Here is a 13,318-nt window from a genome sequence, read left to right as displayed (position 1 = left end):
CTGAGCCTTGATGTTATGGGGGATGTATGCGGTCTTTGTGCACATGGCGGGTGGGGAAGTGTACTGACTGAGCATGCGGACAACCCTATTGATGTCGGGTTTATTTACTATTGATTATTGTATTATTTAAGCTCCGAAGTAAATGTTACTCATGATACTCACCCACGGTATGCGTATGAACGATTTTATTGTAACTGATCCTGTTTTGCTTTCAATTATAAAATCAACCTTCACTGATCCTGCAACCGTTTGTCACGTTTAGTTTTTCCAATTAAATGGCTCGCTCGTTACATACTCCTGTACTACAGTGTAATATCTCCTTACCTCATGCGTTTCCCGTCTGCCCCGTGGCCGGTCTGTATGGTTGGAGGCCCGTATTTGAATGCTGACATTTTTACAATCACGGTTTCAAAAGAAAAATATATGGAGCTAGCATCGTAACAGTCATTTAGATTGATAGGGTTGTTTTTTTTAAATACCATGCTCTGCGAACAGGAACAACCCTATACCACCATAAACCTTTTCTTTTCCTCGAATGAAAACATGAATCCGTCACCCTCCACCTTATACTGAATACCCCTGGCCTTTGACCCTCTCCTACACGCGGTCTGTACTACTGCCCTCGGGCGATCTGTGTAATGAACAGACTACCATTGGTTATCTTTGCCGCACTACCAGTTCCTCTGGGCTTCAATGCCGAGACATAAGGGACTGCATCCCAGAGAAACAAGTCAAGTACGTGGTAGGTAAAAACATTTTCGTGTTTATGCACGCTGATGTGCTTTGAACGCTGCCCCCCCTCTTTTTTTTCCCTTTTTGCAGGTTACATCGGAATATCAGCTGAAGTATGGAGAAGACCTAAAACCGCACCGTGTTCCGCGCGAGGAAAATAAGCTAGCTCTGTGAGACGGTACATTATATGTAGGAGCTATCTTTGGGAGCATGAAAAATTGTATGGTATGAATGTGCGCATGGGTCCTGGTTTGCACGGTGTGAATGCGTATGTGTGGCGCACGTCTGGGTCAATAAAAGAATGCTTTTTGTATGATTGAGGCGTTGATCGAAACGGTTAATGGGGTAGGAAAATTAAGCCCGAACATGGTACCTGCATGTAAAAGACGAATGAAAATATAGCACTTTCCTTACTTAGGAACGACTCTCTCTGGAGCTAGCGAATGGGAGAGTGGCCTACACCAGAAACTTGAAAGCTTATTTCAGTTCGACGAACCCAACCCCAACCGATACCCCAAATGTACACCCAAAATAATGCGCACCAGTGAGTCAATTTATGTGCTGACTAAATAAGAAAAGTTAAGAGTACCCCGGGTTGGGGTTCATCCCAAATCCCCCTCAGCCTAGATATTAGGGATGTTGTTATTTTTAGATTTACCCCTTCTTCTTCCACCCTCATAGAAAAGTCAGAATTGTACCATCGCACGCCCGACTGACACCCCTCCTTTACCTCAGCTTGGATCATCATTTGCTAGATGATGGAAGACCCCACCGTGAGTATAAGCACGACTGGACTAGTGTCCGACCAATTAAAAAGGAGTAAGTATTTTTGAAGCGAGGTTACCAACAAAAATTGTCTACTATTAGGAAGGAAGCAGAACAAAGAGCTCGACCCCCAAAATGAATTAAAAAGAATACTGAGAATACGCAACATGCTTGACAAAGTCCTTTTGCCCAAAATAGCTCTGTGTTCTGTCTTAGGTTTCCGTACTTGATGTATGTATGTCGTACCCTGTCTGGTATTTGTGTGTACGTAAACTATGAATTTATGTTTTCTCTCAGCTTGTGTTTTATACGTGAAACCGACCCGTACTGTTCTATATGTGTGTGCACTGAATAACCTATTATTATACACGTTTCTCTCTCTCTCTTTATGTTGTACGTGTACTAATAGCCTATTTGGTGCACACGACGCTCTCTCCCTCTGAGGGATCCTATGCTCCCTTTTGAATAAACGACGACACTGTGCCTCGCCGGCACAGGTATAATTGGCTTTAGACACGACAGTGTTTGAACAAATTGACAGAAACAAAACAATCGTATTTTGCCATATTACTACCTCTCCTTTCTGTAAAATGATGGAACTTAATTGGCTGAGAAAGAAAGGACAGGTAAGACGACTAATGTCCCCTAATCTGACCCTTAAAAGGGGAACTATATGTCAGTGGCTTTTGTTTTAGTGCTTTAGTAACACCACCCTCATCATTTGGATTACCACCGCCCATTGCACTTAAGTAGAATGTCCGAAACGTCCCCGTTTTCCAGAATGGTCCCAGTTCTGTAACCAGCCGTCCCAGAAAATCTTAAAGACTGTAGCTGATGACCTTGTTTTTAAAGATAAATCGTCCAAAAAACGGATAAAAGTTAGCTGTTGCTGTCAGAAAAGAAAAATGCTTAATGTATGTCCTTCCCTGGAAAAGGTAGCTGTAAGCCCATGATAATAAGCACTTCACACTTTTTATGAATTAGCAGACCTTGAAGAAAGGTATAGCTCAACAGGATTTGTTTTAGAAAAACACAAGTCTCTACTGGAGGAGCCGGTTTGAATTCGATGAACCATGTAATTGTTGGATATCAGACTTCTTGCCACGCTTGCGAATATGACAGGAATAGACACCAGACAGACATGATGTTTGAAAATAGAAAGATACTTGCAGACCTGCACCACAGCCATGATGCATGAGTTAACAGCATACACCGATGTAAGGGTTACTAAGCATCCACCCTATCGTGACCAATAAACGTTTCCCCGACTACTTGGGGTTGGGAGAGAAATTAAAGTGTGTAAACATTTTCCCCTGCCAGTTCTTTAAGACTTGTTTTTTTGTACTCATTTAAAGATAACGTGCGGTCGTCGGAGGAGAGGGGCCGGATGTGACGCACAGCCTGGCTGCAGATCGGTGAATATCTATGACCTCGACCAAGGTGGAGCCACAGAGCAAAGAGTTGCGGGACAAGGCACCATTCTCAACGTGGGAAGTGAAGGAAAGAAGGGCTGTCCAGAAGCCCCTGCATGTTGATGAGCTTGTGCCGAAAGTCCCAGCCCATTGTGCCCGATCGATGGGCCCACTTGCTTGAAATTTCTGCCCTCCTTGGTCCGTTTCAGACCCGATCCCACTCCACCCTCTTTTCCCTCGGCCTCCCAAAGCACGCCCCCATCACCCCTTTTTCCATATGGAGTTTTTTTGAACGTGACTTAAAGAAGAGACATAGCACAAAAGATAGAATAGGGTTTGTCCCGAAAGAAGAACGGAATACGGGTACCCCGACTAAAGTACCTATGGTAGATTAGTTAGGTAACAGGACAAACAGGACTGTGGTCCGAGAGCATAGAGTGGCCACACCCTGCAACGCAAAATCTGAAACCGAGCTGGACGCATAGCTCCACCGCCGGTGCTCAACAGTGCCAACGAAAGAAGAAAAACAATGAGAGCCGACCAGTGATGGCTCGCTTTAATAAGACACTGGAAAGACAAACCCTTTTTTTGAACATTGCCACCCCTTGACTGTCCCTTGTATCAAGTTGAATTTCTCTCCCAACCGCTTTGTATTGATTACCACCCAATTGAGCTTTCGAAACCTTACATCGGTCACTTCCAACTATACATGGATAACTAAGAAGGCGTTAACTCTGTATCTTGATGATTGTAGAACACCAGTTATGCACATGAACATGCTGTCTAGTTTTGACCCCCATGGAGTCCAGACCTCAAGTGATAATAGCCCTTATCCTGCCAGAACATTTTTGTATGACACCATGTTTGTATTCGAACGAATCTCCTACATCGTCTAATGTAATGTCCCCGCCCCCAAGGTCTAACGTATGACGCAGCTAATGTAATTTTGTATGCACTGTCTCCCCGCCCATCACATTGACTACATATGGTTATGTACGATTCTGTCTGCATTGATAGCAGAATTATTTTCACCTGCCTGTAATGCATATGGGCTACCAAAGCGAATTGTATAACTAATGTCAGCTTGTACATCCTCTTCTATGACATGAACAGGAATGAACTAACTTATGATAAAAACTGGGGACTGTGGAAAATGACCAAAATTAGGTATATATAAGCGGCGTTCATTCATGTTCACCACAGCCACTGTTGAAAGTAAAGTGAGAATCGTGAAACAGGGGCCACGCCATCTTGTCCCTTTTAGGCCCCATCATGCGCGTAAGTGGCAGCCATTTTGTGTGTCGTGGCCTCTTTGCCCACTGCCAACCGTCGCGCGTCTCTCCCCCTCACTCCCCGGCCTCGCAAGCATTCCCCCGCGCCCCGACAGCCCCCGGTCTCTCCTGCTTGGGCCATAAGCGCACCTCTAACACAACCCTGTCTCCGAGCCACATCCCGTGCTGAACCCCCTCACTCTTTCATCTCATTCAAAGAACAGGCCCTTTTGATAACCTCTTCCTCCCTGCCCGATTGTCCGGCCTCATCCCAGGCCATCACCTAGCCCAACAGATGCAGTTTATTGCCCCCTAAAGTAGGACCTCGCCTCGCATCAAAGGAGCGGGGATTAATCAATGCTTTCGCACCCCGAAGATCCGACTGATCACACACATCCCCGTTCCCAGCGGAATGTCCAGCTGTGCGACAACCACCACATGCTGAGATCGGGGTGGGAACTCTACTGTAGATATGTGTGGGAACGGGTCTGGCCCGGGGATTCCGAGGATGTCTTTTCTGTCCTTCAAAGAAACATTACTGATGTCATAAATTTAATAAAGCCATAAACTTGTGTATAAGAGGCCAGGCCTCAGAGATGCGGTTAGAGCACCTCGAGAAGATACCCTGTTGTCTGATTTGACGTGTTCTGCTCCGTCGGAATAAACTCCTGTTTCCTGCCTTCTGTCTCCAGCGCCTGCCTCTTTGTTTGGTAATCTCGAATGGTATGAGAGGCGGCTAACGCCGGGCAAATACTGAAGGGTTCTTGGTCGAATTCGGCCCTACCTTTTTACAGGGTGACTAGCGGTTCAGACATGGATTTTAGCCATTGGGATATGCATCAAAAGGTTACCCCAGCCCTACTCTTTATCATTATCTTATAAGCCCCATCTCCTTCCTGAGACATGCCATGGCCCCTTTCCAGTGACCTCTCCCTTAATCAAAGAGCACCCTTTTAAGTATACTGAAGATCCTGGCACTCCTTCCTCCAATGTGTGTCCCACCCATATAGGAAGGCAGCAATCCACAAATCTGTCTGGGGGTATTCCTCAACCTCCTCATGCTCTTCCAGTCAGCCCTGGGTCTCCCAAAATTAAACGAGAGTCTTCTTTGTATTGTACATTTCACAGGCAAACATACACACATCATTCAACAACACACACGCTGCACAGCACTACATACTAACGATGTAGACCAAGGGTGAGTTAAGCACACGGCAGCTGAACTTTACATGAGAGAGCCTGTAGTCTTCACTCCAGGGACACAAGTAAAATGGTCTGTTCACACCTATTGTTCACTACACCATATTCTGCCACCACTGCGCTTGTACTACTTAACTCCTAGCAAAGGCAGTGGACTTTCACCACTATGAGAGTAGCACTTTGGGCACCCCGCCCAGTCCAACAAGACTGCAATCTGTGAGGTTACGGCACACATGCTCTGTGTTTGCCAATGGCAAAAAATCAGCACCAGTGATCCAGATATAGTTGCAGATCGAGCACTCAGGGCATGGGTGCATGACCATCACCATGCAAGGGGCTTTTCCATCCAAATTTTAATCATTTTGATCAATTGCAGTGACAGGAGAGGATGTGGTTACTCATTTTTTAAAGGACAGTGGGAACATATGAGTTTATAGCGATGCCATTTGGGTCCCTGCAGTTTGAGCGGTCAATGAATAGGTTTTCCTAAGTGATGGAAAATGTAACATAATTTCTGCATAACATTTTAGTGCATAAAAGTAGTGTTGAGCAATATAGCCAGAACTGGAGAAGGTGTTGGAGGTTTTTTAGGAAAGCTGGGCTGATGGTGGCTAAGGAAACTTGCAAGTTTGCAAGCCAAGAGGTGGAATATCTAGATTTTTATTTATTTTATATTTATTTAGTGTTTTATAGAGCACAAGAGAGACCTGTTAGGGTATCAGAGCGCTTTACATGGATAACAAGTTGTTTACAAAGTGCGGAATAGGTGATAAAGCATGCAATTACGATCATGCATACACTTAGCGAAATTACAGGTCATTTACAATATTCAGAACAGGCGGTCATGAGAACACTTTGCAGGGATAACAAGCTATTTATAGAGAAGAGGAATGGGCAAAAGGGTACCCTAGCGGGAGTAGGGCAAGAGACAGTGAAGTACGAGAGATGCACACTGATGAGCCAGCAACCATGGTTGAAGAATGCAGGGTTATTGTAAAGATATCAAGACTGGTATACACAAGTGGAGTTCAGGTAAGGAACAAAAATGTATTGCTAGGCAGCTGAGCTAGAGGTGCAGGCACTTCAAAGGAAACTGGACCCCCAACACAAACTTCAAAGACTCAACCATATATCACATTTGGTGTCTCGAAATGAACTATACGAAGGGGAACTTAAGGCCCCTAAAATGTTCAACTGTTAAGCAGCCTGTTGGGATTTGTGTGGAGGAGGAGAAGCTCTGCAAAACATCTGCCTGGAAAAAAGAACTGGAGGCTAAGGACAGCCAGTCTCCCAGGTGGGTGAGGGGATATCACCCAGTGAAATCTAAGACCACCCACTCTTGGAGCCTGGAGTACCAGCGCCTGCCTGCTTGCCAAGACCAGTGTGTCCATGAGGAAGAGGAGAGCGCTTGGAGGGAGCACTGTCCAGTGGGGATCCTAGAAAGTGGTTTCCTGTAGAGAGGTGAGACAAGACAGCTGCTGCACCAATCAGATCACTGCGCATATGCAGGTTCAAATCAGCTATCCTGTATGCCAGAGGGGACGGTTGTGAAGTTAGCCGTGTTTGCACCAATCAGGCTGTAACCCATGTGCAAAGTGAAGTCAGCGACTTCGTATGCCAGAGAGGGAGGCATTGAAGATTAATGCCATGCGTAGCCTGTGTGCGAAGTGAAGTCGGTGACCACATATGCCAGAGGTGGCTCCATGGAGAGGAAATGACTGCTGTGCCGATCGAGCAACTGCTGTCTGCAAAGTAATGTTGGTGATCCTGTATGCCAGAGAGGGCCACAATGAAGAACAAGAGATGTTGCCTGGTTCAGCTCTTGTCAAGAGAAGAGGATGTTGTGATGACCCCTGTGTGTGCCGAGCCCTCACTGAGGATCAGAACCCAAGCTATTGTCCCCTCCCACCTGTAAAATGGATTAGACAAACCTAATGCCTATGTGGAAGAAGCGCTGGAGATGCAGTCACTGCAGAGCCATGAGTGCTATTCACCATCAACAGCTTCTGCAGCTCTCTACGACATTCGAGAGTGAAATGCTCACAGGGACTCCAGAAGCACAGGAGAGGTAAGACTGATCACAGGGCCAGAAGGCTGGGTAAGAGAACTTGTTCTGCTACATACCGCTTTGAGCAATGAAATGCGTATGACTTTTGGAAGCGTCGGAGAGGGGCTCCTGAGTTGTGGACTAATGGGTCTTAACCAAAATGTAATCAAGCCCACTGGAATTATGCAATTGTGTGTCCGCATTGATTTCGCATAATTAAAGATTTGCCACATAATCTATCATCTGCCGCATATTCTGTAGATTTTAACAACAAAATGTGTTTCTTACTCAATTGGTTCAAAAGTTACAAAAAATGCAGCAACACATTGCCACACTGTGGAAGGCCTTTGCAAATTTGGACTGGTCAACTTTCTATTGCCTATAGTAATGTTTGGGTGCTAAACTGGTACTAACGAGGTGCAGTCAAGGCCCAGACTGGGCTGCTGAGCTATGTGTGCACTGAAAGTGTTTACGGGAGGAATTTGTCCATTAGGAAAGTCTTAGCTTCCTTTTTGAATCTTGACAAAGTGGGTATTCTGATGTTAGGCGGCAAGAAGTTCCAGATTCTAGGTGCGGCCCCAGAGAAAGCTCTATTGTATGTTTTCTTCTGGTGGTTTCAACACAAAGTCTCTGGCAAACTGGGAGTTCCTGACTCCTCCAGATACCACGATTTTCTGGGCAAGATATGCAGGAGAATTCGAGTGTAATGCTTTGTGTGTGATGCAGGCCAATTTGAGTTGGATTCTGGCTTCAAATGGAATCCAGTTCCGCGCCTTCAGGTGCGGTGAGATGGGGTCGAATTTTTTTGAGCATGTTAAGAGTCTAGCGGCTGCTTTGAGACAAGCTTTTAGGGGGGCCATTGAGAACTTGGGTAGGCCAGAGTGGGTTGAGCATCTGTATTCGATCCTGGAGATAACTAATGCCTGTACTGCCATGTTTAGGTCCGATGTATCTAGAAATGGTTTTAGTTTTTTCAGGTAGCTCAAGTGAAATCTGACATTTTTGGCTATTGAGTTGATGTGGGCTCGCATATTGAGGTTGCTGTCCGGTGTGATTCCAAGTGATTTAGCTGAGTCCAGTAAGGTCGGTGTGCAGTTTAGATCGTCTTGGTCCATTCCAGTATATCAGTGGTACTTTTAGGAGGGAAAATTAGGAGGGACTCCGTTTTTTACGCATTGAGTTTGAGCTGGTTGCAGGTGAGCCATTGTACAGTCAGCTCTATGGCCCCATTAATTGATCTCCTCTAGGGAAGAGATTTTGATTAACTGTGTCAAACGCCGATGAAAGGTCCAACGGAATTAAGAGACACGTTTTGCCTTGGTCAAGAGCTTGAAAGGCGTCATCTACAATATGGAGAATAGTGGTTTCAGTGCTGGGATGTGTCCTGAAACCAGATTGGCATTCGTCTAGCAGGTTTAATTTAGCAATGTGTTGACTCAGCTGTTGTTGCACACACTTCTCAAGTACTTTCGCTAGAAGAGGAATATTGGATATTGGTATGAAACTATCCTGTTCAGCTGGATTCAGTGTGGGGTTTTTTAAGATGGGGATAACTTGACCAGTTTTTAGAGAGTCCAGTATGAACCCTTGTTTTAAGGAAGCGTTGATTATTGAAGGCCAGATGGGTTTGATAAATTGGTTGGTTACGGCCAATAAGTTGGAGGGGAGCAGGTCATTAAAATGGTTGTTCGGTTTTATGGAGGAAAGAATTTTTGAGATGGAATGGGCGTCACATAGCTTGCAAGTGGACCAATACAATTCGTTTTTGGAGACTGCCTGGTGGGAAGGTGTGGAGAGATGGGTCTTTGAAAGAGGAGAATGGACATTAGTAGTAGAATTCAGCTCATTTCCGAAAGAGTTGATTTTGGCTGTAAAGAAGGAGAACTCATCACAGGTTATTATGGAATTTGTTGCTTCTCTAATTGGTTTTTGCCAGTGTGTTTGAGTGCCGCTTTACCATGTCAAAGAGTTTACGAGGTCTGTTTTTAGCGTTCTCCAGTTCCATTCTTAAGAATTCTTTTTTTTTATTTGAGAATGCTCTTGTTGTATGCATTTCTGGTCTTTTTGAGACGTTTTAGTTGGGAGGCAGAGGGGTGTTGTCTCCAATTCATTTCTGTTAGCTGAAGATTTGCCTTTCGTTATTTAGGGACCCGCTGAAACAAGGATGTTTGTCTTTAACCTGAATTCTTTTTAGTTTTAACGGGGCTAGAGAGTCAATCATGTCAGACATTGTTGAGTTGTAGTGCTCAGTAAGATCGTTGACATTAGATAACTTTGGGGGAGGAGAACATCCTTCTCGCATCGCGCTGAAAGTTTCTCAAAGTCTAGGCTTTTTTTGTCCCTAAGCCAGAGTTTCGGTTTCACTAGTTTGTTGTTGATCTTTTCTTATGTATGCCCGGTATTAGCAAGGTAATAGAGTGGTGGTCTGACCAATTGCAAGGAGCAATTGAATTTAGTCTGACCTCCAGCGTGGAGTCTTTCGTGTGAGTTGGTAGAGTGCAGGCTTGAGTGAGTGGTTGGTCAGCTAGGAAGTCTTTGTGGGTGCTAACCTGAGGGTCATTAAGGTAGTTCCAGTGAAGATTAAAGTCCCATAGGTATATATCATTGGAATGGGGGAGACATTTTCAGTAACGATTTCCATAAGGTGGTTGATGAATGTGTCATTCTTACCTGGGGGTGGTAGAAGGTGTGCAGTTTGCACAATTGGTTGGAGTTGTTCCTTATGGAGAGTGCGGGATATTCGCAGGAGTCAAGGGGAACAGAGCGAAGTTCGGTAAGGGAGAGGTCGGAGCGGTATATGTTAGCAATACTTCCCCCTTTTTTATTTGTCTGTCAAGCCTTACAATGTTGCAGTTTGGAGAGACCAATAAATCCAGGCGGGGCGATGATGCTTCGTTGAGCCAGGTTTCAGTTAAGATTGCTATGTTGATTTCTTGGCTCAGGATGAGTGCAACAATGTCTGAGGCATGCTTCACTGCAGATCGACAATTAAGTAGAAGACCAAAGAGTGGTGAGTCTAAGTTCCCCGGGGATGTGTTGTGAGTTGGGGTGGATACAGGTACTCACATTAGTTGTTGCTGTTTACTCCTCTGTTTCTGAGTTTTGGCATTCTATTAGAGTTGATTGAGACCATGTGAATTTTGTCCTTATCTTCCTTGACTGGAAGACTGGAAGTGGCAGGACATACCTCGTAAGATAAAAGGAGAGCTAGAGTTTCCTCCTCCGACTCTCACTGACCAACGACCCCGCCGCTTCCAGAGCCAACCTTCACGAAGGGATGAAAGATGTAGCTGAATGGATGACGACCAGCCGCCTGAAACTGAACTCAGACAAGACGGAAGTCCTCATCCTGGGCTCCTCGCCCTCCGCCTGGGACGACTCCTGGTGGCCCCCCGCCCTGGGCACCGCACCCACACCGACAGACCACGCACGCAACCTGGGCTTCATCCTGGACTCCTCCCTCTCCATGACCAGACAAGTCAACGCCGTCTCCTCGTCATGCTTCAACATCCTGCGCATGCTACGAAAGATCTTCCGGTGGATCCCCACCGAGACCAGGAAGACGGTCACCCAGGCCCTCGTCACCAGCCGACTGGACTACGGCAACGCCCTCTACGCCGGAACCACCGCCAAGCTCCAGAAGAGACTCCAGCGGATCCAGAACGCCTCAGCCAGACTCATCCTCGACATCCCCCGACGCAGCCACATCTCCGGACATCTGAGAGACCTGCACTGGCTCCCCGTCAACAAGAGAATCACCTTCCGTCTCCTCACCCACGCACACAAAGCCCTACACGACCAAGGCCCGAGCTACCTCAACAACCGCATCAACTTCTACGCTCCCAAACGCCACCTCCGATCAGCCAGTCACGCCCTCGCCGCCGTCCCCCGCATCCGAAGATCGACAACAGGAGGAAGGTCCTTCTCCCACCTGGCCGCCAAGACCTGGAACTCCCTCCCTCCCGACCTGCGCCTGACCCAAGACCACCTCTCCTTCAGGAAGAAGCTCAAGACCTGGCTGTTCGAGCAGTAGCAGCACCCCCCCCCCCCCCCAAGCGCCTTGAGACCCTCCGGGTAAGTAGTGCGCTATATAAATGTCCATGATTGATTGATTGATTGACAGATAGTTGAGTTGTTTGTGAGGGCGATAGTGTCTATTGGCCAGTGACATGGGTTGGTGGAAAGGCTTGGTTTGTGTGTAGAGAACTGTTTTTTGAGTGAGCTTGATTTAGACAATTTGATATCCAAACAAGGGTTTAAACAAAACGACGCTCAGTCCATGTGTGGACAAGTCCAAGGAATAAGGAACAATTGCATGTCAAAATATTGAATAAGAAAGTATTAATCTGTAGCAAAAGAGACTGCATCGTTTTAACTTGCACACTGTCGTCCAGGTATTCATATATAAGGGAATGCTGATTTGCTACCTCTACTTACCTTTCGATATTGAGGATTTAGATATCGTGCAGTCAGAATTGTTGCAGGTCGATATACAAAAAGTGATACTATGATACCACATTATAAGGAACAATGACAGTCGTTCCAGGGATTATTGTAGTATTATAGCAACACATCAGGCATTTTATACTCTCAACAAACGTAATGGCATTTATGAAGTAAGGAGTTGCATTTGAGGGGATGGATGAGCAGAATTTTTTTTATGGGAGGTGAGGCCATTCCTTGTTCTTCACCTCTGAAGCAATTCAGCTCTAGAGACAAGTCAGAAATTGTTACTGATGCTGGTGCTTGCAGACTGTGTGCTGACCTATAGCAGGTGAGATGAGGAGGAGCGGGTGATACCAAGTCCAGAACTTTAATGTAGGGGGAATGCTATTATTTGGTGTTTGGGAAGGAAATGCTTGTTATGATGTGTCCAACACGGAACTGTAAGTGTAGAGCAGACAGTTTAGAATTCGGATGATTCATAAGACAATTTCACTACAAAGTTTGCAAGCAACACTGCATCCTAAATTGCAGTGGTTGCACCGGTTGCAAGGATGTACATTCACCATGAAATATGCATCAAGAGTACAGAATATGTGAGCGGTTGCTGCAGGAAGGATTAACTATTGATGATGGTGATAAATGGAGTGGTAAATACATTTCTAAAGTTTTGCATAAAAATGAATGCTAAGTCAAATGGCCTAGCACATTAGTAGAAAGTTTGGTTAGAACTGTTTGAAGCTGCAGGTGTTGTGATAACACTACACCTGATGGTGGTACCATGCAGTTTGTGGTCTAGATTATCAGAGATAAGAATGGTGAGGCGGAATGACTGCAATTAAAAGAAAAGTTAGGTCACAATGTATATAATCTGGGCTAATGTCTTCCAAGGAATGCAATTTTCTTAGTTTTCGGTTTAGAGAGTCACAGAAATAGCTGTTAATAATAAAATATAGGTTCAACAATATTGTTGTTTAGAGAATGAATGTGCAAAGAGTAGATGTGTGTATTGCAAAGAGAGGGGGCCCCTGCTAGAAGGGTACTGGTCCTTAAGGCAGGGACTAATCAATCTAGTGTACAGACTTAAGGCAACAAAATTATAAACATAACTGAAGTTTCAACAATTAATAGCAACCAATAAAAATGAAAGGAGAACCAACTGCATCTGGAGATCTTTTACAAAATACACATCATTTTTATTAATGATAATATAAGAAAAATCGTTTCTTTAAAAAGACAGGGTCCCATGCAAACTCAATCTTCATTCATACTTCAAAGAAACTAGTGTACATAAATAATTTGCAACAATTCTACATTTCAGATAAATGCAATGATAACAATTTCAATGTAAAATGAGGAAAGAGAAGTGTGGCACACGAGTAATGATCTCCTGCGTTAGACGCTAGTTTCGGCACTGAGCCGTGCATTCGTCAGGAAAAATGGGCCAC

Source organism: Lissotriton helveticus, chromosome 2_2 (genome assembly GCF_964261635.1).
Source record: "Lissotriton helveticus chromosome 2_2, aLisHel1.1, whole genome shotgun sequence".
Taxonomy (NCBI): domain Eukaryota; kingdom Metazoa; phylum Chordata; class Amphibia; order Caudata; family Salamandridae; genus Lissotriton; species Lissotriton helveticus.
This window is presented reverse-complemented; position numbering follows the sequence as displayed.